This window comes from Schistocerca nitens, chromosome 1 (genome assembly GCF_023898315.1).
Source record: "Schistocerca nitens isolate TAMUIC-IGC-003100 chromosome 1, iqSchNite1.1, whole genome shotgun sequence".
In the NCBI taxonomy this organism is placed as follows: domain Eukaryota; kingdom Metazoa; phylum Arthropoda; class Insecta; order Orthoptera; family Acrididae; genus Schistocerca; species Schistocerca nitens.
Genome location: NC_064614.1, coordinates 150115057 through 150142138, shown reverse-complemented (window position 1 = coordinate 150142138; position 27082 = coordinate 150115057). Strand labels below are relative to the sequence as shown.

At 40.2% G+C, this 27082-nt stretch overlaps 1 pseudogene; it reads left to right on the top strand.

Annotated features, from left to right (window-relative positions):
* Positions 1-27082, top strand: part of LOC126243660 (lysosomal alpha-mannosidase-like) — a 275619-nt pseudogene that overhangs the window by 140386 nt on the left and 108151 nt on the right.

Sequence of the window (27082 nt, the reverse complement as noted above, 5' to 3'; positions counted from 1 at the left end):
AGCTAAGGTAGAATATTCCAAATTTTTAGGTGTGTCCATTGATGAGAGATTAAATTGGAATAAACACATTGATGATCTGCTGAAACGTTTCAGTTCAGCTACTTATGCAATAAGGGTCATTGCAAATTTTGGTGATAAACATCTTAGTAAATTAGCTTACTACGCCTATTTTCACTCATTGCTTTCATATGGCATCATATTTTGGGGTAATTCATCACTGAGGAATAAAGTATTTATTGCACAAAAGCTTGTAATCAGAATAATAGCTGGAGTCCACCCAAGATCATCCTGCAGACATTTATTTAAGGATCTAGGGATATTCACAGTAGCTTCTCAGTATATATACTCTCTTATGAAATTTGTTATTAACAACCAAACCCAATTCAAAAGTAATAGCAGTGTGCATAACTACAATACTAGGAGAAAGGATGATCTTCACTATTCAAGATTAAATCTAACTTTGGCACAGAAAGGGGTGAATTATACTGGCACTAAAGTCTTTGGTCACTTACCAAATAGTATCAAAAGTCTGACAGATAACCAACAAGTATTTAAGAAGAAATTAAAAGAATTTCTGAATGACAACTCCTTCTACTCCATAGAGGAATTTTTAGATATAAATTAAGAAAAAAAAATTTAAAAAAAAATAAAAATAAAAAATAAAGAAAAACAAAAAAACAAAAAATAAAGTTGTTGTATTAACTTAAGAATGTTGTTAAATTAACCTAATTATGTCATGTATTGGAAAATTTGACTCGTTCCACATCATTACGAAATATCGTATTCATGATCCATGGAACTTGTATTAATCTAATCTAATCTAATCTAATCTAAACCTTCGTACAATATGAGTTAGATGAGTATGTGCCAAGCAAGATCATAAGAGATGGAAAAGAGCCACCATGGTACAACAACCGAGTTAGAAAACTGCTGCAGAAACAAAGGGAACTTCACAGCAAACATAAACATAGCCAAAGCCTTACAGACAAACAAAAATTACATGTAGGGAAATGTAGTGTGAGGAGGGCTATGCAAGAGGCGTTCAATTAATTCGAAAGTAAAGTTCTATGTACTGACTTGGCAGAAAATCCTAAGAAATTCTGGTCTTCTGTCAAAGCAGTAGGTGAATCAAAACAAAATGTCCAGACAAAAAAAAAAATGGTTCAAATGGCTCTGAGCATTATGAGACTTAACATCTGTGGTCATCAGTCCCCTAGAACTGAGAACTACTTAAACCTAACTAACCTAAGGACATCACACACATCCATGCCCGAGGCAGGATTTGAACCTGCGACCGTAGCGGTCACACGGTTCCAGACTGTAGCACCTAGAACCGCACGGCCACATCGGCCGGCAAATGTCCAGACACTCTGTGACCAAAATGGTACTGAAACAGAGGATGACAGACTAAAGGCCGAAATACTAAATGTCTTTTTCCAAAGCTGTTTCACAGAGGAAGACTGCACTGTAGTTCCTTGTCTAGACTGTCCCACAGATGACAAAATTGTAGATATCGAAATAGATGACAGAGGGATAGAGAAACAATTAAAACCGCTCAAAAGAGGAAAGGCCGCTGGACCTGATGAGATACCAGTTCAATTTTACACAGAGTACGTGAAGGAACTTACCCCCCTTCTTGCAGCAGTGTACCGTAGGTCTCTAGAAGAGTGTAGTGTTCCAAAGGATTGGAAAAGGGCACAGGTCATCCCCATTTTCAAGAAGGGACGTTGAGCAGATGTGCAGAACTATAGACCTATATCTCTAACATCGATGAGTTGTAGAATTTTGGAACACGTATTATGTTTGAGTATAATGATTTTTCTGGAGACTAGAAATCTACTCTGTAGGAATCAGCATGGGTTTCAAAGAAGATGATCATGTGAAACCGAGCTCACGCTATTTGTCCACGAGACTCAGAGGGCCATAGACACGGGTTCACAGCTAGATGCCGTGTTTCTTGACTTCCGCAAGGCGTTCGATACAGTTCCACACAGTCGTTTAATGAACAAAGTAAGAGCATATGGACAATCAAATCAATTGTGTGATTGGATTGAAGAGTTCCTAGATAACAGAACGCAGCATGTCATTCTCAATGGAGAGAAGTCTTCTGAAGTAAGAGTGATTTCAGGTGTGCCACAGGGGGGAGGCTCGTAGGACCGTTGCTATTCACAATATACATAAATGTCCTTGTGGATAACATCGGAAGCTCACTGAGGCTTTTTGTGGATGATGCTGTGGTATATCGAGAGGTTGTAACAATGGAAAATTCTACTGAAATGCAGGAGGATCTGCAGCGAATTGACGCATGGTCCAGGGAATGGCAATTGAATCTCAATGTAGACAAGTGTAATGTGCTGCAAATACATAGAAAGAAAGATCCCTTATCATTTAGCTACAATATAGAAGGTCAGCAACTGGAAGCAGTTAATTCCATAAATTATCTGGGATTACGCATTAGGATTGATTTAAAATGGAATGATCATATAAAGCTGATCGTCAGTAAAGCAGATGCCAGACTGAGATTCATTGGAAGAATCCTAAGGAAATGCAATCTGAAAACAAAGGAAGTAGGTTACAGTACACTTGTTCACCCACTGCTTGAATACTGCTCACCAGTGTGGGATCCATACCAGATAGGGTTGATAGAAGAGATAGAGTAGATCCAATGGAGAGCAGCCCACTTCGTTACATTATGATTTATTAATCACGAAAGCGTTACGGAGATGATAGATAAACTCCAGTGGAAGACTCTGCAGCAGAGACGCTCAGTAACTCGGTACGGGCTTTTGTTGAAGTTTCGAGAACATACTTTCACCGAGGAGTCGAGCAGTATATTGCTCCCTCCTACGTATATCTCGTGAAGAGACCATGAGGATAAAATCAGAGAGATTAGAGCCCACACAGAGGCATACCAACAATCCTTCTTTCCATGAACAATACGAGACTGGAATAGAAGGGAGAACCGATAGAGATACTCATGGTACCCTCCGCCACACACTGTCAGGTGGCTTGCGGAGTATGGATGTAGATGTAGATGTACATGTAGATAGTAGATGAATGCCTTGATGCTCCTAATGCACTTACTGCACCGATCGCCCACTGCCTCACCCACCTCTATCGATTACCATCGCATGTTGGCTATGTAGCTATATCCTCAAATTTGTTGCCAGATGCCATGCCCAACATTACCATGCTGACACAAGCTCCTCTTCGGTCATTGCCTCAGACCACATTGAGTCCAACTCCACCACTCTCTGAGGCACATGTGCCCCCCCTCCCCTTCCACCACCACCACCACCCTCCTCCTTACACCTGTTAATCCTGTCTTCACCTGCACCCAATGCATCCCACTTTGTCCACCCCCATCAGCCTCATCATCATTTGGCAGCATACCATCTGTACACTACCACTGCCAGGCACCAGACATCAAGAAAAGGTCCACTCCTGTCCTGCTTAGCAGATGGCCATGACATTGCTGGTCGTGTGCATCTGCAGTGGTTCTCATGACCGATGACACTTACCATCCATCACTTCCCCCAGCATTCCGCACTATAGGAGAGGATGGGGGGGGAGAGGTTCTGTGGGGACATAAGTGCTAGTGACACAACTGACCAGAGAGTTTCTACAGTAGTGCAGAGTATCTGTGAACAGTGAAAACAAGACAGTTTGATTAGAACATGGTGTAATATGGCTGTGCTCTCGTGCTCTCTGTATCAATAAAGATGTGTCACAAAATATTGTCAGCTATATTATTGATATGTCTTCTTATACCAGATATGGAAAGCTAACACATACATATTTATATATGAGATACATTAAAAAATGTGTAGTCTGTGTCTGTCTGATCATTTGCTAGACTATCATGTAAAAATTTGAAGTAAATCGGTCAAGAACTTTTCCAGAAGGTTACTAAAAACATTTCAACTTTATGCAGAGTGTCTCACACAAAACCGGTATACCTCACATACCAGTTAATCATCTCTAGTCCAATTGCTTGTGAAGTGGAAACATTGTCTGAAGAGTTGGCTACACTGCATTTTATCAGAAAATTGAGTGCAACTGTGTATTCGTGCATCAGTTAGTATTATCTATTCTTTTTTAATTAGTTCATTGTTACTCGAATCTTGGACATGAGGTGTAACAGTTATGTGTGGGACACCTTATACACAGCCTGTGTCTGTCTGAGTGTTTGTTACTGTGTTGTGTAAAAACCTGAAATAAATCAGTCAAGAACTTTTAGAGATTTTTGGTGACAACATTAGGAATCGATTGGTTGATATCCCTGTCATCCCTATCCTTCTACAATGACAAAACTGTTAAGCAGGTTTACACTTATTTTGTTTGGCTGGAATTTTACATCAAGGTTCACCTTGAAATCATTGTTAGTACTCTGAATGTTTGATGTTCCACTGCGCCTCTTTGCAATGTGTTGCTTTCTGTCCAAGCAACCCTAGAATTGTCTGTGCTGGCTGTATCTCACAAAACCCAGCCACATTTGAGGCGATGCATGGAGACAGTGACCAGCTCCCTGTGTGTAGTAGTATTCCATATTTATTGTCATCCCATGCCAGTACACAATGTGGTCCAGAATACAGTGCCCACATGCTGGTATGATGTATTGCCCCATAACATAATGTACTCACAGTCTGCTGGAAGCTTGTGCATGAAAATTTTTGGTGAGCCATGGGATTAGGGAGTATGTTGTTTCACCCTCTGGACTAGGGCTGGTAACTCTGTAGTTGCCGGTAGTACTGGAGAGATGAAATCTGCTGACAGGTTTCCTATGTAGTTGTATAAAATCTCTGCTAATTAAGCATTCTTTGAATATGGATTGAACATACAATGGGACTCTGGGTAGGGATTCTGTTCACTGCCCCCATGGCTCATAAGTGCTGTCCCGAGTGTTCAGTGCTGGCGTTTCACCAGTCTGTTAACTCTGCTGATCGATAGGCTGTAGTGTAGTAGCACTGAATGCCGCAAAGGTTACATAGCTTGGAGAACATTACCAATTCATATTGGTGGCCCTGGTCGGAAGTGATGGATGCTGGGCAGCCAAAATGAGGTATCCACATCTGTACGAACACCCTTGCCATTGTTTCAATTGTTATATCTGGCAGGGGTATCACCTCAACCCAGCAAGTGATGCAACTGATCACAGAAAGAATATACCGGTAACCTTTTGACTCTGGTAAGTAGCCAACCAGATTGAGGTCCACAAGTTGTAAGTGGCCATTAAGTATTTTCTATCACCCTTTCTTCATTCTTGCAGGATAGAGCCCACAGTTTCCAGTCTCACTTCACATCAGGCCAGACAAATAGGTCTGTAACAAACTTAGTTTTTAGGATGTACCCCTGTGTTTGAAAGTTGATGCGAGCTATCGAACATGTTTCATGACACATCACACCAGACTTGCATCTAGGAATCAGAGATGGTGTGCCACTATAGTTTCAGACCAGTCATAGTGTCTTGTAGAAGAAAGCAGACTTGTGGATCCTATTATTGAGCTTCTGTTGTAGTTGGTGTGAACTGACTATGTATTTACTTGAGACAGGCAATGCACCATGACACTGTTTGCACCACTCAAGTGCTGAACATCAGTGGTAGTTTGTGCATCATAATCGAGGTAGTAGAAATGATGTGGAGAATAGTCTTTTACCAGATTGTCTACAGAATGTGCTAGCGGTCATTGGTCCATGTAAATTGAGAGTGGTGCATCCTCAGTTTCATCCTTAAAGTTCTGCATTGCCTTGTATGAGTTTAGCAGTGTCGATTATAAGCTGGCCACTTATGGTGAGATTCAGGGGCAGCCTCTGTGAAAAGAAATGTAACAGTAGTTCTTTGTTCGCAACTGTCTGTGGAAGAAATGTGCCAATGGCAGTTTCACTCACATCAGAGGTGATTGACAAGGGAGCTGCCATGATCAGATGGGCTAAGATTGTAGCATGTAGCAAGCTAAGCGCAATTTGGTTGAAGCCCTTTTGCATTTTTGGAGTCCAAGTGGGAGCCTGTTTGCCACGTGTGTTTTTTCCATCCAGTGCGTCCATCAACAGTGCCTGTAAAACTGCTGCTTGTGGCACATGACATGTGTAGAAATTAATATGCTGAGAAATCATTGTAATGCCAATAGTTCCTGGGCCACAGGGTTGACGGTAAGCTGTGTGCGTCGAATCGTGGGTCGAACCCCAGCTCGACTGACAGTGTGTTCCTGGAAAGTTAATTCAGGTTGTTGAAGTTGGCAGTTGTCATCATTCATCACTACCCTAAAACATTCAATAGTCTTAAAACAAAGTGTGTGTGACCCTCATCATGACCCTGCAAAGATAAAGGAAAAATTAAAATATTGTGAGAAAGAGAATTGAAATTTGAGGAGAATTTTATCAATGAGCAGTTGCTATGTTTGGGCTGCATTTTTCAAACTGTGAGGCATGAACAAGAATGTGTAGAGCCCAAATGAAGTTATTATCACAGTTTTGGATACATCCTCAGTAGCCATGGGAATTTGCTGTCTAGAACATTGAACGCTGAAGAAGTACCTGCCAAGATATGAATAAGATCTCGTTGGTTCAGTATTGGTAACAGTCAGGTACAGTGTGGCTATTCAGAGCCCAATAATAACCACGTAACCTGTATGTTCCATCTTTTGTAGAAAATAAATGTGTGGGTGAAGCCACAGGCTTTCCAATAGCCCAACTATGACTGCTTGCAATAATTCGTCGGTAGCAGTTTTAGCTGCTCATAGTTTGTCTGCTGCCAATCTGCATGCTTTGTGGCAGCTCAGCAGACCTGGTGTGGAGTTAATTTTGTGTACAGTATCCCAAGTAATGCTTTTTTGTTTATATGTCACACAAGAAACTTGGGGAACACGAGGGCACTCGAAGTGGGTGCATGCGCACTGTTAGGAAAGTTCACCTCGCTGGATCGTATCTGTGGGGTGTCAGGTATGCAGTATGTCCTAACTGTCAATGTGTTTCATCTGCCAACATAACAGTAGGTGCTGTCTTGTTTGTGGCAGATATTTGGAGACAGTTCAGTGTTCCTGCTGTAGGTAAGATTGCACAGCATGCAATCCCCTTCCCAAAAGTACTCAGTATTTAAGTTATAAAGTATGAGCTTCTCCTTTTTTACTTCTTCATAACTTTTAGATGTCCTAAAGCCCCACAACCATTAAGTAGTCGCAGGCTATCTCATATGTAGAGATCAAAGTGAGTAGTACTGTAATAGCCAGCTCCAAAGTTGCATGTGAATGTGCTGGCAGACTGCCATAACACTGAGTACTAACACTCCACTGCCAGTTTGACTGACGATACCTTGTGTTAAAGTAGGGGAGAGGTAAAATTGACAGAGAAAAATCCATGCCCTAGATTGGTTCATGAACATCTGCAACCATGGAAATTTCTCATCCAAGTTTCTCATGCAACCCTATGTCCATGATGCACATGACGGTTCCAAATAGCCTAATACAAGTGTCGTTTGTGGCACGCTGTCAGAGGACAGGTGTTGTAAGTTCTATTTGTTGTGATCCTCTGGGCATGGTGCTCACCTCAGAGACAATTTCAATAACAAAGTATTCATTTGTTGACTTGTCTAATTCGTACAGTCTATTACTGTCACTTTACAAGGCACTTTACAGGGCAAAACGGGTTTGGCCCACATGCTTGAGCTGCAAATGACATTGTTGAGTGTAGTGATCCAGAGCACTTATTGCAGACCATGTCTTACATTTGGGTGATTGCACATTGTGGAGCAGTCTTGTGGTTGTGAAACTGGCACGGTCATGGCTACAGTCCCTCACTACTGTGAGGAGTCTTATTGTCAGCCATGGGTGTGGCAATCATGGCCAGACAGAGGTTGCTGCCCTCATGATGGGCACTGCTGACATCACTCTTGAGAGTGAGCATAATCGCCTAGGGTGTCGTTGGCCCTTCATGGTTGCATGTGAAGTGTCATGCCAGGAACGTGCTGGTGGTGGTCATTGTTGTCTGTCGCATATGGGTGCTGTCATTGCTGTATGAATGCAAAAAGTCTGTCAGCCAGGAATAATTTTTATTCTGTCATTTAATTTTCATGAGAAATCATCACCAACTGAATCTGAGGAGGTAGTTTAATCAACCAGCCATCTGGCATGAGAGTCAGGTTGGTCAATTCCCAAATGTGTCTCCACAGTTGAGAAGGTACTCATGACGCCCAGTCTTTCTTCATAAATTACTTGTTGCAGCTCATGCTCTGGTGCCTTGGGTGACTCAGTGGAACAATGCCTTTGCAATGTCAAATTTGTTTTTGGCCAGAGATGTTTGTATGATGTTGCTAATGATGTCGGTGTGATCCTCCATGTTGATTAGCAGGACCTCTAACTTGGAAGTATCATCAAAAATTTCATAACTGTATAGTATGAATTTGCTGCTTGCGAACATTGTTGCTGGGGTTTCAGATGGAAGGTCAATAGATTAGTGTGTAAACTCAGTTGAATATGTGCCCCACAGAAGTCCTGTTGTTGGCGTGCTGAAATGTGTGGTATGAGGGTGGTGGCATACAGGATCCCTTGGACTGTGTGCAGCAGGGGTGGCAAACAGAGAGTCTTCTCTTGTGACCCAGCCAGCTGGGCCCCACATGAGGTTACGAGCAGATTCAGCTGGGTCATTTCCGACATGGATGGGCCAGTAAAATCACAAGAGGTGTTGTCAAGTAGATGCGAATTAGTTTGCAGCACGAGGGAAGACTAGCCTCGTCGAGGAGGTCGGAAGGCATTACACATTATTCATGCACTTATTCACCATTGTTGTTGTCAATGATAGGATGTAGCAGAATGTCACTTCCATGTTTCACATAAATTTTAGATGGATCTGGGTGGAAGAAAACATTATGCAAGTCACTTTGAAAGTCACTGTTGTGTCCATATTGTTTGAAAACACAGGGATTGTGGAATGGCTCCATTTTCTGGGCGAACACAGTCTAAGGAGGTGCATTTGCTATCTTCAGTAGATACGGCTGTTCATTACAGGGTCACAACTGTAGTGATTCCTGTGGGGAATGCTCACAGAATGAAGCAGAATGCTAGTAAATGCAGTTAACACACAATTCATTACCTCTAACAGATGTATAACAGAAATGCATATGTGCAGTACTATAGTTCAATTCCTTCCTCTGTGAGGCCTAAACACATATTGCTGCCAAGGAGTCTTATTTACATAATGCTTCACATCATTGGTGGTGAAGATCCCATATTTATAACATGCTTCATGTAAATGTAGAATAAAACAGCAGACAAAATGCCCAACTCCTTAAACAAATAACACAAAATGATAATCAGTGAATGCATTTTTGAGCAATGAAGACTTTTTTCTCAAAGAGGAGTTACCCCAGAATATTATTCAACATGACATTAGTGAATGAAAATATGCAAAAAAGTTAACTTACTGATTTGTCTCTCTGCAAGATTTTCAAAGATTCAAAATACAAATGTGGCTGGAGTTACTTGTTTTAGGAGTTGAAAAATATGTTTTTTTTTTTCAGTTTAAACTCTCATAAATATAAAAGTCTAAAAATTTTGAAATTTACACCCTAGTTATTGTTTTCTTACCATGTGTTACACTTATCACTGATGTAGTGCCTCCAGATGTGCAAAACTGAATATGTTGTGTCCAGAATGAAATTTTCACTCCACACAGAATGTACACTGATACAAAACTTCTTGATAGATTATAACTGTTTGCTGGAACAACACTTGAACTCGAGTGTCTCTGCTGCATGTGCCAATGAAGCAAACACCAAAAAGTGTGTAAATGATCAGATGTTGACCTCCACCTCGAAGATGGCTTCATCAGTACCTCCGTCCATATCAAACCTACTAACCACCAGCAATACCTCCACTCTAACAGCTGCCACTCATTCCATACTGAGAACTCCCTTCCATACAGCCTAGTCACCCACGGTCGTCGCATTTGTAGTGATGAGCAGTCCTTCTCGAAATATACCAAGGGTCTCTCTGAAGCCTTCACTGACTGTAATTATCCTCCCAGTCTTGTAGAAAAACAAATCTCCCGTGCCTTATCTTTCCAGTCTCCCACTACCTGTCTGGCCACAGAGGAGCATTCCCCTAATAGCTCAGTACCGCCTAGAACTGGAGCAACTGAATTACATTCTCTGCCAGTGTTTCTAATACCTCTCATTGTGCCCTGAAATGAGAAATGTCCTGCTCACTATCCTTCCCACCCCTCCCACAATGGTATTCTGCCATCCACCAAACCTACACAATATACTCATCCATCCTTACACAACCCCTACTCGCAATCCCTTACCCCATGGCTCATAACCCAGTAACAAACCTAGATGTGAGACCTGTCCCACACATCCTCCCACCACCACCTACTCCAGTCCAGTCACTGACATCACCTATCCTATCAAAGGCAAGACTACTTGTGAAACCAGTCATGTGGTCTACAAGCTAAGCTGCAACCATTGTGCTGCATTCTATGGATCCATGACAACCAACAAGCTGTCTGTCTGCATGAATGGCCACTGACAAACTGTGGCCAAGAAACAAGTGGATTACTCTGTTGCTGAATATGCTGCCGAACATGATATCCTTCATTTCAATTATTGCTTCACAGCCTGTGCCATATGGATCCTTCCCACCAACACCAGCTTTTCTGAATCGCACGGGTGGGAACTTTTCCTGCAATACATCCTATGTCCCTGTAACCCTCCTGGCCTAAGCCTTTGTTAGTCACTGTCCTCACCAAACCAGCCCCTTCCCTGCTCCCATTCCAGCACTATACAGCCGTCATTCCACCACTCCACCCAGTCTTTTTATTTCTCTCCTTTTCTGCTACTTCCCCTGTCCCTCCCCTCCCCACCTCTCCACTGCCCTCCATCTAACCTGCAGCACTTTACTGTCCACCACCCCCACCATATTATCCCTCCCCCTCCCTGCTACAGCCTCCTCCTTACTCCCACCCAGTCACGACTTCCATCATGCACTGGTGCTGCTGCTCGCAGTGTGGTTTCAGTTGTCTGAGACTGCAGTCATGTGTGTCAGTTGCATTTGTGTGTGTGTGTGTGTGTGTGTCTATTGCTGACAGAGGCCAATGGCTGAAAGCTGTAATTGTGAAACTCTTTTTGTTGTGCCTGTCTATGACTCACCATTTTCCACTATATGATGAGTAGCAACTTTCTTTCTCGGAATATTGTTACATTCCATCTTGGATTTTCCATTGTTTTATCTTAATGATTTCTGTTGCATACATTCCATAACTAGGCTTTGTTTATCTTCAACACTTGTAAATGTAACATTATACATGACTGTAAATTTTATCAGCTAAACTGTAAACAGCATCTTGCATGCTAACGTAATGGTGGAATACTTACATTGTCTCATCTGCACCATTGTAACATATTAATTAGCTTGGATACATGCAAAGCTGGAATATAATGTTCTCGTACATGTCTTGCAAACTAAACTGCAGATTTTAACTTTTCCTATTTATTCTATTTAGTACATTTTCAGACACAAGTTAAACCAAGTCTGTGTACAAATTCTTGCTCTTAGTATATTACACATTACTAATTTATACAAATTATAACTATGAGCGTTACATTATGTCTTTTCACTTTGAGCTCTACTTTAGAACTTCACACTTGGAACTCTCCATGAGAGCCAGTATTTATCAACACATGCCTCAGCAACGTTAACCCTGTTACAACAAAATGAATACAATACAAGGTGTGCCTGGAAAGTTTTAAGAATGGATTCGCTACTGCTTACTGGTTTGATGGGCAGGTACAAGGAGGGTGGGGAGTGAGTCATTGCCTTGTCCTTGACCGTCCTCTGACAGAAAACTGCATTTCCTTTATTCAGTTCATTGTGGCAGCTGGTTGAGTGTGGGTCTGTTATGGCTTGTTGCTGGATTCTATCTGCGTGAAAATGGACGTAAAAATGGAGCAACAAGTTTGTGTGAAATTTTGTTTTAAAACTGGGAAATCAGCTTCTGAGGCTTACAGACTATTAGAAACAGCTTTTGGAGATAATTTTATGAGCCAGTCAAATGTTTTTGTCTGATTCAACAGATTTAAAAATGGATGTGAATCGATTGAAAATGAACCACGGTCTGGCCATCCTTCCACCTCAGAAATGAATGAAAATGTTGTGAAAGCTCAAAATTTAGTGCACTCTGATCGTAGACTTACAATTAGGGAGATGGATGATGAACTTAATTTAAGTTTCTATGCAGTTCATTCAATTTCAGCTGAAGATCTGAACATGCATCGAGTGTCCGCAAAATTCATTCCAAAAGTGTTCTCAAGTGACCAGAGACAGTACCGACTTCAAGTGTGCCAAGAGCTGATTAATTGGACTAAAAATGAACCAGACTGGTTAAATAGGGTAACTACAGGTGGCAAATCATGGGGATATGGATATGATCCTGAAACCAAAGTGCAGTCTTCACAGTGGAAGACTCCAGGTTCACGATGACCAAAATAGCACGGCAAAGTCGGTCGAAGGTAAAGACAAGTTGGTAACTTTTTTTATTCTAACAGTATTGTGCATCATGAATTTACCCCTGTAGGACAGACAATTAATCAGGAATACTACAAATGTATCCTTGAGCATTTGCACGAAAAGGTGCACAAGAAAAGGTCTGCATTGTGCAAAGACAGGAGTTGGGTGCTACACCGTGACAATACTCCAGTTCATCGCGCCTTCTCCATCATTGAATTTTTGACCAAATTCAAAATTTCTGTGCTTCTACAAGCACCAGATTCCTTTGATTTGGCCCCTGTGGACTTCTACCTGTTTCATAAACTGAAATTTTCACTGAAAGGGAAGCGATTTGACTCGATTGGAAACATCCAGCAAATACAGAGAGAGGCCTTAACACACTTTAGAAAAAAAATTTCCAGGAATGTTTCCAAAAGTGGAGTCGGTGGTTCCTTCAGAAAGGGACTATTTTGAAGGAGATGCACCACAGTAGCATGTAAGTACCACCATTGTTCAATTACAAGCCCATTCTTAAAACTTTCCAATCACACCTCGTATAATTTTAAACTCTGGAACACATTTACAAAACTTACTTACTTTCAATACAGTTCTATAATTATCTTACAACAAAACATTTTTCAATTGATTGTTTTCCTTTTCTTTATATAAAATTCTGTTAACTTTTTCTTTATAATGATATTTTGACTACCTGTGCAATTGAAACAGCTGACTTAACTCTTTTATATTCGGACTTCAGACCAATAATTACACAACTTCTCATTTAGTGATTTGACATTATGAAACATATATCACTCTTTTCCATTAGCAAATTATAATATAATAATATTTATCTTCACATTACATGTTTTCTTTATTTGTTTACATAAGAAATACTCATTTATTTTGTACATTGAAAGATGAATTCATTACAATTAAATGAAAGCTAAATTACAATACAGGCCTCAGTTCTTGTATATAGATAACATTTTTACTGCTTGTATGTTTTTTTATTGATGTCTTCAAAATATTTACACTCCCTAGTGATCTACCAACCCACTGTCACAGCATTCTTATTAACCTACCCGATCCACTGTAATACATCATACACCATTACTATCAACACCAGGAAAACACACAGACTTCTCCTCTGGATCATCCTTTGGATCATATTGTTGTTTGTAGTTGATATGCTTTGAACATTAAATTGACCACCAGATGATGCAGCCTTCTGCTGAGCCTTCTTTTCTTTTGTTACATATGACCGCACTTGTACCTAATAAATTGTATGACATTATTATGAAATGGATAGATTGATGCGCTCCAGAGAGGAGACATTGAGACACAGGCAGGTATGACAGATAGACTAATATACATCTGAATTCTGGCACTCGACCCTCTTCTCTACTAGAAAAATACACACATTCTTGCAAGCACAACTCAGACTCACATGACCACTGTCTCTGGCCACCGAGGCCTCCCACCTCCTCTATATGGTGAGTATCACTCTATCCTTTTCATAATATTGTCATTATTCCACCCTAGATTTTCCACTGTGTGACGAATAAAGTGTAGTTTGACACCTTAAACACTGCTGCTGACACCATGTAGGGGTGGGGGTGGGGGGGGGGGACAAATGCAGAAGATGTATGATGGGAGGAGTTCTCTTCCCAATTATGCTGTTTAATCTCAATTTGACTGGAATACGCTCTTTCAAATATTGAAGGTGGCAGGGGTAAAATACAGGGAGCAAAAGGCTATTTACAATTTGTACAGAAACCAGATGGCAGTTATAAGAATCGAGGGGCATGAAAGGGAAGCAGTGGTTGGGAAGGGAGTGAGACAGGGTTGTAGCCTATCCCCAATGTTATTCAATCTGTATATTGAGCAAGCAGTAAAGGAAACAATAGAAAAATTCGGAGATTGAATTAAAATCCATGGAGAAGAAATAAAAACCAATGACATTGTAATTCTGTCAGAGACAGCAAAGGACCTGGAAGGGCAGCTGAATGGAATGGACAGTGTCTTGAAAGGAAGATATAAGATTAACAAAACAAAAGCAAAATGAGTATAATGGAATGTAGTCAAATTAAATTGGGTGATGCTGTGGAAATTAGATTAGGAAATGAAAAACTTAAAGTAGTAAACGAGTTTTGCTATTTGGGGAGCAAAATAACTGATGATGGCCGAAGTAGAGACAATATAAAATGTAGACGGGCAATGGCAAGGAAAGAATTTCTGAAAAAGAGCAATTTGTTAACATCAAGTCTAGATTTAAGTTTCAGGAAGTCGTTTCTGAAAGTATTTGTATGGAGTGTAGCCATGTATGGAAGTGAAACATGGATGATAAATAGTTTAGACAAGAAGAGAATAGAAGCTTTCGAAATGTGGTGCTACAGAAGAATGCTGAAGATTAGGTGGGTAGATCACATAACTAATGAGGAGGTATTGAATAGAATTGGAGAGAAGAGAAATTTGTGGCACAACTTGACTAGAAGAAGGGATCGGTAGGTAGGGCATATTCTGAGGCATCAAGGAATCACCAATTTAGTATTGGAGGGCAGCATGGAGGGTAAAAATCGTAGAGGGAGATTAAGAGATGAATACACTAAACAGATTCAGAAGGATGTAGGTTGCAGTAGGTACAGGGAGATGAAGAAGCTTGCACAGGATAGAGTAGCATGGAGAGCTGCATCAAACCAGTCTCTGGACTGAAGACCACAACAACAACAACAAAAATCTCAATTTCTCTATTCTTATCATATCTTACATGCAGGAATCTTGAGTTGCAAAAAGGTACTGATTTTATGACTATATGTTGCCTGTTTAATATGTTAAAGTCTGTTAAACAGAAATATCATGTTTTACATTTGGTTATAGTTTCATTTTGAAGGCTGTTTCTTGCAGTTTCAAACTCCCTGATTTTTTTCCCCACTAGGAACTTCTTCACATCTATTCACAAGCATCTTCAATAACCACTACAGTGCTCCATCAGGATTCTGCTTTGATATTCTTTGTAATGATGAGCCAGTCAATGATGATCCTGACAGTAGAGGCTACAATGTTGATGAAAAAGTAAGAACATATAGCAAATGCTTACTAATGGGTACCGACTTAAATAATTGACATCTTCATTTAATAAATTACATTGTTCTGTGTTCTAATAGAGTTAATGCTATTTCAGGTTAACAACTTCATAAATTTTGCTAGAAATGTAGCAAAATTTTATGTCACCAATAACATTATTGTTCCAATGGGGGACGACTTTCACTACCAAGATGCACATGTGAATTTTAAATATGGACAAACTTATATGGTATGTTGCTGCATTAAAATATAGTTTATTGTATTCTATTACAAAAAGTTGGTGTAAGGGTTTCTTCTTACATTTGCTTATGTCATGATCAGAGAAAAATCTATTCCTCTGTGGCATAAAATGGAGATGCATAGGAAACAGTGTAATCCACCAAGCTTTCAGAACCAGAGCCCCCTTCTTATGGAGAACACTTGTGATGTATTGAGGACATCACACAGGTGTCATCTGTGGTGAAATACAAAAGCGCAATTTGCAAACTCATCTAGCATCTGTATTTATGTTTGAGCATGCACTTCTCACTGTGTTCCCATATTTTTGTCCAGTCCTTGTATAAATGAGCTAGTAAACAGATTCAGAAGTTCCACAAGGCTTTTTGCTGATTAAGTTGTTGTGTACGGAGGAGTCATAACTCTAGAAAATCATACCAAAATGAACAAAGACTTGCAGACATCTAGATAACACATATGTAATGCATTGCATGTAAATAGGAAGAAAGACCCTTTATTGTATAATTGCAGAACAGTTACTGGGAGCAGATACCTAAGTGTATGCCTATGGAACAATTTAAAGTAGAACAACAACATAGGACTAATTGCAGATAAGACAGATGGCAGCCTGAGATTAGTAGAAAGTATCCTCATGAAATGTAGTCCACCCAATCACAAAACCCTTAATCTATCAACACTGGAGTATTGCTCATCACTCTAAGATCTGTATCAGATAGGATATATAGAGGAAATAAGGATGATCTGAAGAAGAACAGATCATTTATTTACAGGTTTATTTAGTATGCATGAAAGTGTCATGGAGGCAATTGGCCATCTCTAGTGTCAGACACTGCAAGAGAGGCATTCTGCATTGCAGTGTGCTTTACTATTAAAAATTCCAAAAGCACGTCTCTAGAAGAGTCAACCAATATGTTGGTTTTGTCTATGTACAGGGTGATTATAATTAAAGTTAAACGTTCCAAATGCTATAGAAATAAACCACTGGTCAGAATGACGTCAAATTGCAACGAAATATTAACGGAGAAGGGGGAAAACGTATGCCAGAAGAAAAAAAATAGTGTGAAAATTGATTAATAATGGCGCTATGTTTGTCAGAATACATAAATGAAAACACCTGTCACGTGCACGACCCATTGAAGTTGGTATAAAAATGCCACGTACAAGGCTTTTCCTCCTTTCACATCTGTAACGTTCACCATGACTGCCTCAATGCAAGATCATGCTCTGCTTGTAAAGCTGTATTACAAGAATGATGACTGTGCACACATTGTTCTGCAGAAGTTCCAGACACTGAAGGTTTTAAAAAAAAAGCATTGGTCCGACGACTGTCATGGGTCTGGAGAAAATGATTCGGAAATTCAAAAAGACGGGTTCTTTTGCTGTACAGCCTGTTAGAGGGAGGAAACCAATTGATTCGACATCAGTAGAAGCAGTGGCCACAGCAATGCAGGAGGAGATGAGTGGTGGTCTGCAAATGTGTAGAGCATGGCGAAATGACCGAACATCAGACATACCCGTGAGCACGGTGAGTAAAATCCTGCGAAACATCCTTGCTATCCATTCAAAATTACCCATGTGCATGAGTTGCTTCCTGTTGACCTGCCAGCAAGAGAGACCTTTACTTTAGAATTTCTTGCTCACATGTAAGTGGTCTGTGATTGGCCAAGTAAGATTTTGTGGTCAGATGAAGCCCATTTCCACCTGACAGGATGTGTCAACACACAGAAATGTCGAGTGTGGGCAACGGAAAATCCACATGCAAATCAACCAGTGCCACTTCATCCGGAAAAGGTCACTGTGTGGTGCGGGTTTATGGTATCATGGTTTTTTTTTTTTTTTTTTTTTTTTTTTTTTTTTTTTTTTTTTTTTTTGAGAGAGAGAGAGAGAGAGAGAGAGAGAGAGAGAGACAGGTGCTTCCGGTCCTGTTACCTGTACTGTCACTGGTAAGCGCTATGAGTGTCTTTTGTGCAACCACATCATTCCAGCTCTCCAACAACATGGAAGTGTGGAGGGGATCATTTTTATGCAAGATGGCGCACCTCCACACATTGCAAATCCAGTTAAGCAACTACTGAGGCACCTTTTCAGAAATGCTAGAATTATCAGCCACCATTTCCCTACAGCCTGGCTGTCCCGATCCCCTGATCTTAATCTGTGTGACTTCTGGCTTTGGGCTATCTGAAAGATGTTGTGTCCAATTGCAAACTTAGCTGCATTGAAGGCATGCATTGCACAACACATATTGAAAGTGACCCCAGAAGCACTATGATCAGTTGTGGAACACGCTTTTTCTCGATTTAAACTTGTTGCAGAAAATGGTGAACAGCATATTGAACATGTTTTGCACCAGTCACATGGAAATTAATAATCTGATTTGGTTTTTATTTATGCTTTTTATGTGGTTTTTGGCCTCAGGACATTTAAAAACGTATGGGATTGATGCTTTTTAAGTGGTTTTCGGCCTCAGGATAATTAAAAACCAAAGTGAATGATGCTTTTTATGCCGTTTTTGGCCTCAGCACAATTAAAAACTGATTTTTCCCATCTGATGTGATATGACCTTGCCGTGGTGGATGGTCTTATGTAACTAACAGTATCACACCTGTTCACCCATGCACACTCATTAGTACAGTTTGTTTAATGTCAAACATCCACCATAGGCATTGTTGTATGATTCATTTGTCATTTGTAGTCGACCACTATTAAATTATGATGCTTACAGCACCATCTATTGCTACATTTTGGAGCTATTAGTTTTTATTATTCCATACACTTTCCCCCTTCTCTGATAATGTTCAGTTACAATTTGAGGTTATTCTGACCAGTGGTGTTATTTCTACAGCAGTTTGAAAGTTTAACTTTATTTATAAACACCCTGTATATCTTGCAAAAAGTCCATGAAGATAAAATTAGAGAGATTTGAGCTCATACTGAGGCTTAACAGGATTGTTCTTCCCGCAAGCCATCCACAAGTGGAACAGGAAAAGGGAGAAATGACAGTGGTACACAATGTAACTCTCTGCCACACATTGTAAGGTGACTTATGCTCACTCTTGATACTAACTTTTACCCAAACATTCTCATATGCAGCTTCAATTGTAGTCTCAATGGATTTGAGTAACATGTCTACTGCAATGAATACTCCAGTTTCTTTCCTGTAAGCCTAAACTTCTGCTATACACTTAGATTTACTGAAAAAAATCTCAGCACTGTCAATTAGTTAGCTTTCTGAACACAGTGTTATATGAGCTCCATTGCTTTTGAGGAGTGCTTTGAACTCTGGAACTTTGTCATGAATGCCTGAACGCTGTGAAGGTTGCTCGTTAGGCTTTTAATAGCTTCATCTGTGGACAGGGGTCTAACACTGATAGAGTGCATGCAGAATAAGGTGGCCAGTAGGTGCACAGTTGACTGGGAAAGTGTGGGGAGAGCAGTAGTGGTGGGAGTTGCAGGCACAAAGGTGCTGAGTGCTATGAGAATTTCTTTGCCCGCTTTCAGTGCTGACAGGTGCACACCCTGAAATCTTTCTTATACGATTTAACAGAAACCAATTGGTAAAAAATTTATTTTTGTGTTACTTACAGCTTTATGTATCAGCATCATGAAGAAGTGCCCATCATTTTGTTAATGGTCATAGTTATTGTGGTATTTTGCATTTAAATAACACACTGCACTAAATTCAAAAAGTTTGAAATGAAGAATAGGGGTCGCTATGATTTTGTGTTTGATGCATATTACCTGATACGTTGCTGCATATGAAATTTAGATAACATTCTGAATTTTTCTTTGGACATGGGTGGAGTTGTCTATCCTCACCAATCTTAAAAGCTGATGTTATGTAGCACACTGATTTGCGAGCCAGAATGTAATGAGACATTGTCATTTTGATATTAGTGCCTTTACTCTTTCACTTGATCCATCTCTCCATTCATTGGGTGTAGCACGCAAACAGTGAATGCATGTTTCGGTGACATGTATGGTAGGTCTGCCATCTTCACAGGACTTTTTTATTTTATTTAAATAGTCAATACATGTACTGCATATTTCTAAATATTGCACAAACACTTTCCTGTAATCCAATGCTTTGCACCACATAGTGCATATTAGACATGTTAATTACACAAAAATATGTAAGTAATACAAGGACATTAAAAAATTGCCATACCGGAAGCCTGACTTGTGAAATAGGTGCTGTAATGAAGAAATTCTTCCCTTAAAGGAGGCATTTTCTCTTATGATGGAAAAATATGACTTTTATTGTAGGAAGCTGTTTGATTGTCAAAAAATGGTTCAAATGGCTCTGAGCACTATGGGACTCAACTGCTGAGGTCATAAGTCCCCTAGAACTTAGAACTACTTAAACCTAACTAACCTAAGGACAACACACACATCCATGCCCGAGGCAGGATTCGAACCTGCGACCGTAGCGGTCGCGCGGTTCCAGACTGTAGCGCCAGAACCGCTCGGCCACCAGCGGCCAGCGTTTGATTGTCACATGAAAAGTATGTATCAGTCTCCTCAAACCTTATTCATTGAAATTAGCTAAATGTAAGATTCTTTTCTCTTTAGTCCGCAGCTCGTGGTCTCGCGGTAGTGGTCTCGCTTCCCCAGCACGGGGTTCTGAGTTCGATTCTCAGTGGGGTCAGGGATTTTCACCTGCCCTGAGATGACTGTGTGTTGTGTCATCTTCATTATTATCATTCATACCCATTATTGTCAGAGGAAGGCAACGGCAAACCACCTACATTAGGACCTTGCCTAGTATGGCAGTGCGGGTCTCCCACATCATTCCCCTATGCTCTGTCAAGAAGCAAGGGACTTCATTTCCATTTCCACTCTGCTTTTATCTTGGAGTAGATAAACTGTCATAGCTACCAGCAACTACTTTTGCAGCCTCTTTATTTAACCTTCTTTAAGTCCAGTGTGATACTTTTTAATGGAATTTTTATCCTCTCTCTTACCTCTTCCGACATAAATTAATTGCATTGTAAACAATCTCTCATGCCTGGCTATGCAAAACTCATCCTGCTCCTACAATGCTTGGAGACTGCAATGCCATATTGTGTATAGCAGTGCAATCACTAGATGTGCACTGGAGTTGCACAGCACTTCAGACAAAAGCTCATCCCTTTGCAGTGACCACCATATCCTGCACAGAATCTACTTTGTGGCCCCTACAGTGATCACTGTTTGTAACGGATGGAGAAACACCTAACCAAAAGAAAAGCATTGTGTGATTGTGTGCACTGTAACACAGACGCCACCTGTGTAGCAGACTCTGATGTGTTGTGCATCCTGAGCCATTTAGAGGACCCTACAGTGCTCTCTCTCTCTCTCTCTCTCTCTCTCTCTCTCTCTCTCTCTCGATCTCTCTCGATCTCCTCTCACACACCTCACACACACCCACACACACACACAACACAGAGAGAGAGAGAGAGAGAGAGAGAGAGAGAGAGAGAGAGAGAGAGAGAGCAATTATGTCACAGCTCTTGTACCAGAACTGCCGAGCTGGGATGAATGGTTGTCACCCTTTTACTGAAACTACAGCTTCGCTGGGATGAACAGTTGTCCATTAAGTGTAGTGAGAGAGAGGAGAAAGAAGATGAGGAGGGAGAGGAAGGGGTGCACCACTGTTTAATGGCTGGAAAGCGAGAAAGTGAGGAGACTGGATATAAATGTGCCATAACGAATGCACCCCCACACAAATAGCCATAGTGGCACATATGTGTGTGTAGAAAGAGTGAAGTTATGAACATGGGCCAAGGGCTGGAGGTGATTATGGGACAGACGATATGGCCAAAGAATTATGGGATTGAAGGTTGTATTGTAAGAACAAATTTCAAGCAAGTAATTCAGAGAATCTGGTCCAGTTGGAGGGATGGGTATGGGGATACAGATAACATAGGTTGTTAAACAGCCTTTAAAGTTGAGCACATTTTGCTTGGGAGCATGTTCTGTCACTGGATAGTCAACTCTGCTTTAGACTACTCTTTGGTGATAGCCATTCACTTGAGCGGATAGCTAGTTGATGCTCATGCCCACATAAATGTATGTAAAAATGATCCAGGAGAGATGGTTTATTAGAAGAACACTTTCACATATGCACCTCCCTCTGACAGTATTGGATAAGCTTGTGGCAGCAGTGGAGTAAGAATTGCTACATGGGTCAATAGAATTGGTCTTGTATAGTGATCTTCCATAGTGATATGACTCATGTGTCCAGGGGTTGGTAGTATGAGTGGCACATGGATGGACCAGGATGATTTGTAGATTGTGTGAGTAACAGAACACTACTGTGAGAGGTAAGGGAAGTATTCTGGGTAGTGAGTTTTCATTTTCGGGCACAATGAGAAGTTGCTAAAGCTTTGGTGAACAGTGATACTGGGTAATGAGTTCAGTTGTTATTAAAAGCATAAAGGGACTGGTTAGAGGATTAGTGAAATGTTGGCTTGACATGAGAGATCTACTTTCGGACTATGTTTGGAGGGTGGGGACTGTGTGAAGGCCTTAACAAGATTTTGCAAACTCAGTGCTGGATTGTTACCTCCAGGAATTGAGTGTCTCCAGCATGACCTTGCTCTAGGTCCTACTGCTAAAATTTGAATTTTTCTTTGTGTGAGATTGCGTGTGCTACATTCATATGCTGATTTCAAGTTCTAGATTCAAATATTTTGCTGTTTGTATCACTTCTTCGTAACCTTTCACTAAGTGTATCAATACTCATTTGTATTATGGTATATTGTGAAATTTCAAACATTTGTGAGTACTACAATTAACTCAAGCTGTTATTGTCAATTGTAGGCTTAAATGTAAGTGTACTCTTTTAAAATTTTTGAGAATAATAGGACTATCCTCATTCAAAACAACTGTTCTCTAATTTCGTTGTTTAATTACATGAAAAACAGATTATTTTTGAGAAATTTTGGACACTTACAACACTATATTTGTAAAAATTTGCATAAGTTAGGAGTGTTGTGGATAATTTACTTCATAAGAAGTTACTGTTTGTGACTCACAGGTACTGATAAACATTAGACCACCCCAAATTTCAGTATATATTATTGCAAATAAATTTACATTTTATTTATGTTATTGAAGCAGTGTTACTGTTATACGGCATGTATTTAAAACTGTGTAATAATAAGCTGTGTCATATATCAAAGATTTGATGAATGGATGCTTAATGTATAATAATAATAATAATAATAATAATGAATTTTTGGAAGTTACCATTCTCCTGTGCATAATTTAATTCATAATAATAAATTGTTTCTTGTAATTTAGTTACTGTAGCAGGTGTTGTAACTAACATATTGACTCACATTTAGTTTTCTCTTTCAAGAGGAATATATTATCTACAGTTGTTGTAAATTAACTCTGTTAGGAGCTATAATTAACATTTAGAATGTTTTACGAAACTAGTAATATTTACCACAGGTTTTTCTGTTGCCTTAATGGAAATATTGTCTCGTGTATTTGATAGGGACTTTGTAATTTTTTAGATAAAAAGATTAAAAGTTAGTTAGCAGACTTACTTTAATGTTATTTGTTCACTGCCCAGTAAAACATTGCACTAACCACAGTGCAGCTCCACTGTGAATGAATTCTTGAACACGGGATGAGTTACTTGACATTCCCAAGCAGCTGGAAATAGTGCTGACTATTTTCAAATGATTGGCAGGTGCTGTGGATAGATTTGTTGGAAGAGCTGCTGAGAGTCAAGTACCTGTAGTACCAAAGATACCTCAAGTGATATCCTCTCAAGTGGATCCTGTCTTCTCTGCAGGAAGTGCAGGATCTATCATTACTTATCCTCTTGAATGCAAGTGACCTTTCACTAGTAGATCTAGGCATCCTGTCCCAGGTGGACAGAGACCAGGGAGGACTCAGGGTGCTGTACCAATCCCCCTCGACAAGTTCATGTGCTGTCTTTCATTGAAACTAAAACTGAGCCAGTGGGACTCCACCTGTTTGGGGGAAACCTGCTTTGTCCGGGGTCAAGAGAAGGCAAATGTAAAAGGATACAGGCCTATTAATCATCAGCAGTTTAAACATATGGTGAATAATGGTACCTCTTAGGGAAATGATAGCAAAGGACAGAAAGAAATACCAGGTGCACTCAGTGTGTATGTCGGGGGTGGGAGCGTCATAGGTGCTCATTTAAACAAATTAGGCCTGTTGTCTGGGCTCCAAAGTCATACTTGGATCATTCCAGCAACTGGCAAAGAAGGCTGATAAGATCCATCTTGCACATTGAGTTTCAACAAGGCTCACAATTTGCAGCATTGTCCCCAGGACTGATCGTGGCTCCCTAGTTCTGACTCAAGTGGAAGGACTGAGCACACACTTCAAGGGTTCTGTGACTTACTGGACTTGTGTCATAGGACTGAGAGCTGTGGAGTAAGTGGGTCAAGTGTTCACTATACATCAGAGGCTGCTATCCAGGTAGCTGACTGTGTGTGATGTGCACGGAAGGGTCTTTATGGATTGGGCAACTCTCCATCCAGTCCAGATAATGACAGCTATATATGATGCAGAAATATAAGTGTAAACTCCAAATTAATGGCTCCTATAGATGAGATATTAAAATTCTAGCAATTAACTGCAGAAGCATTCACAACACAATATTAGGTGCAGAAAGCTGGCTGAAAGCTGAATTTGATACCTGTGAGATATTTGTGGAAAATTTAAGTATTTACTTAAAGGATAAGCTAATAAGAAATGGAGATGGTGTATTTGCCACAGTACTAAAGATACCTCGAACCCACCGAGATAGAAACTGGAGCTGCATGCGAGATTGTTTGGACAAGACACAGTATCAGGAGTGGGCACAAAATGATAACTGGATCCTTCTATTGCCCACAAAACTCATCTCCTGAGGTAACCAAAAACTTTAGAGAAAATCTTAGTTCACTTGCACATAAGTTCCCAAATCATACTGTAATCTGCAGACACTTTAATCATTCAACAATCAATTGGGCAAAATTACAGTTTTGTTAGTGGGTGGTGGGTGGTGGGTGCGATAAGCTAAATGCCTTATCTGAAAACTGTCTAGATCAGATGGTTCTGAACCATGCTCATGATGGAAATATATTGAATCTAATGGCAGCAAATGGACCTCACCTCTTTGAGGATATTCGCATTGAAACTGGTATCAGTGATGTGGTTGTGACAACAATGAGTACCAAAGCAGAAAGGACAACTAAAACAAGTAGAAAGATCTATATGTTCAGTAAACAAGATAAAAATCAGTAGTGTCCTATCTTAGTGAGGAACTTGAAACTTTTGGCACATGATATGTGAATGTGAAGGTACTAAGGATCAAGTTTAGAAAAATAGTTGACCATGCACTGGGTAGATATGTACCCAGTACAACAGTTCATAATGGGAGGTACCCCCTTGGTTTACAGTCACTGTAAAGAAGCTTCTAAGGAAAAAGAGACCACTGCATAACTGACATAAAATAAAGCATAGGGCTACAGATGTTTAATCAACATATTACATGGGCATGACCACTAACCAATTGTCAACTTGAATGAATGGAACCTCCAAATAGTGACTGAAAGCAGAATTGACCATCAAGTGACAGAAGACCTTGCTGAGTACAATATTCTCAATTTCAATGGATGCTTCACAATATGTCCAATCAGGATCCACTCACCCTCTTCCCTCCCTTCCCCCAAACAACCATCCTACTTTTCCACCAATATCAGCTACAATGGATTATGTAGGTGGGAAGTGTCCTTACAGTTCAGAAACCTTCCAGGCCTTAATGTCCACTAGCCTCTGTGTCACACTCACCTGCAACCTGTCCCCACACCTTCAACTTCATTGTTTCTACACCCACACACATCCCCCACCCCCACATACACACACACTCTTTCTCCTCAGTTTCCATCTTGTTCTCGCTCTGTTCCATCCTCCACTTCATTGTGCACTAAATGTAACTCCCCCTGGCTGCATCAGTGTGAGCTCACTGGTGGCTTGCTCCTCTCCCATGTTCTTCTTGTATATCATTCCAAAAGCAAGTAACTTTATACGTTTCCATGTTTTTCCATCCACTGCTCCTTGGTGAGAGGATTTTTCTCTAACCAATCTAATTGTTTTATGTTACTGATTACTATCACAGACATATTGTATTTTCTTACCTTCAAAATGTGTATTTCCAAGTGCTGCTCATAGATGCAATTTAAAAAAATCCTAGCTTTGGAACTGAGTAGGGTGGGGAAGGTTTGTAAAGGAGAGGTCGCTCAGTCAGGCATCAGGTACAAAATGTGAATAAACCAGTAAATTAATTGGGAGTAATTCTTCCCTTAAGATCTTGAGTCACAGGTAGGCACAACAAAAAGACTGTCACAAATAAGCTTTCAGCCAACAAGGCCAAAAATTGCAGTTGTGTGTGTCTGAGTTGCTTTTGTGTGTGTGTGTGTGTGTGTGTGTGTGTGTGTGTGTGTGTGTGTGTGTGTGAATGTGTGTGTCTGTCATCTATTTTGATGAATGCCATACTGGTAGAAAGCTTGTTTTTGACAGTCTTTTTGTTGTGTCTATCTGCAAGTCAGCATCTCCACTTGGTATGGTGAGTGGCATCTTTCCTTTTCATAATACTGTTACATTCCATCCTGGATTTTCCATTGTTTGATTTTTCCATTAAGATCTTTTATTTATGTTACAGGTATGTCAATGAAAGACAACAGCAGAAAGGAAGCACGGTCAATGTACTCTACTCGACACCATCGTGTTATCTGAAAGCAGTAAATGAAGCTAATGTTACTTGGTCATTAAAATATGATGACTTCTTTCCTTACGGTTCTGATTATCACTCATACTGGACTGGTTTCTACACTTCACGACCAAACCTCAAATATTTTGAGAGATTAGGAAACAACTATCTGCAGGTATTGATCCACAGACTTTATTTATGGTAAAGAACTCACCACAGATGACAGCTGAACAACAATAAGTTTAAGATATATTCTCACATAGGCTCATCTTGTACAGTGTAAAGTAAACAAAAGCGACCTGCTGATATCAGAAGTAGACTTTCAGGGACCTCAGTTCAATAGATTTTGCTTGTGGAAGTACCTGTCATTGTGTTGACTGAAAGATCACGATGCCAGTTTAATTTGCATATGTTCCCTTCCTGTCTTCATACAGAACTATCTTCTGAGGCAATGTTATTATAGTAAAGATAGTATCTATTTAGCAAAAGTGAGCAGTAAAAATTGTGTGAAAGATAGATAACAGCACATCTAGTATATGCATCTCCAATGATCTTGGAATTCTCA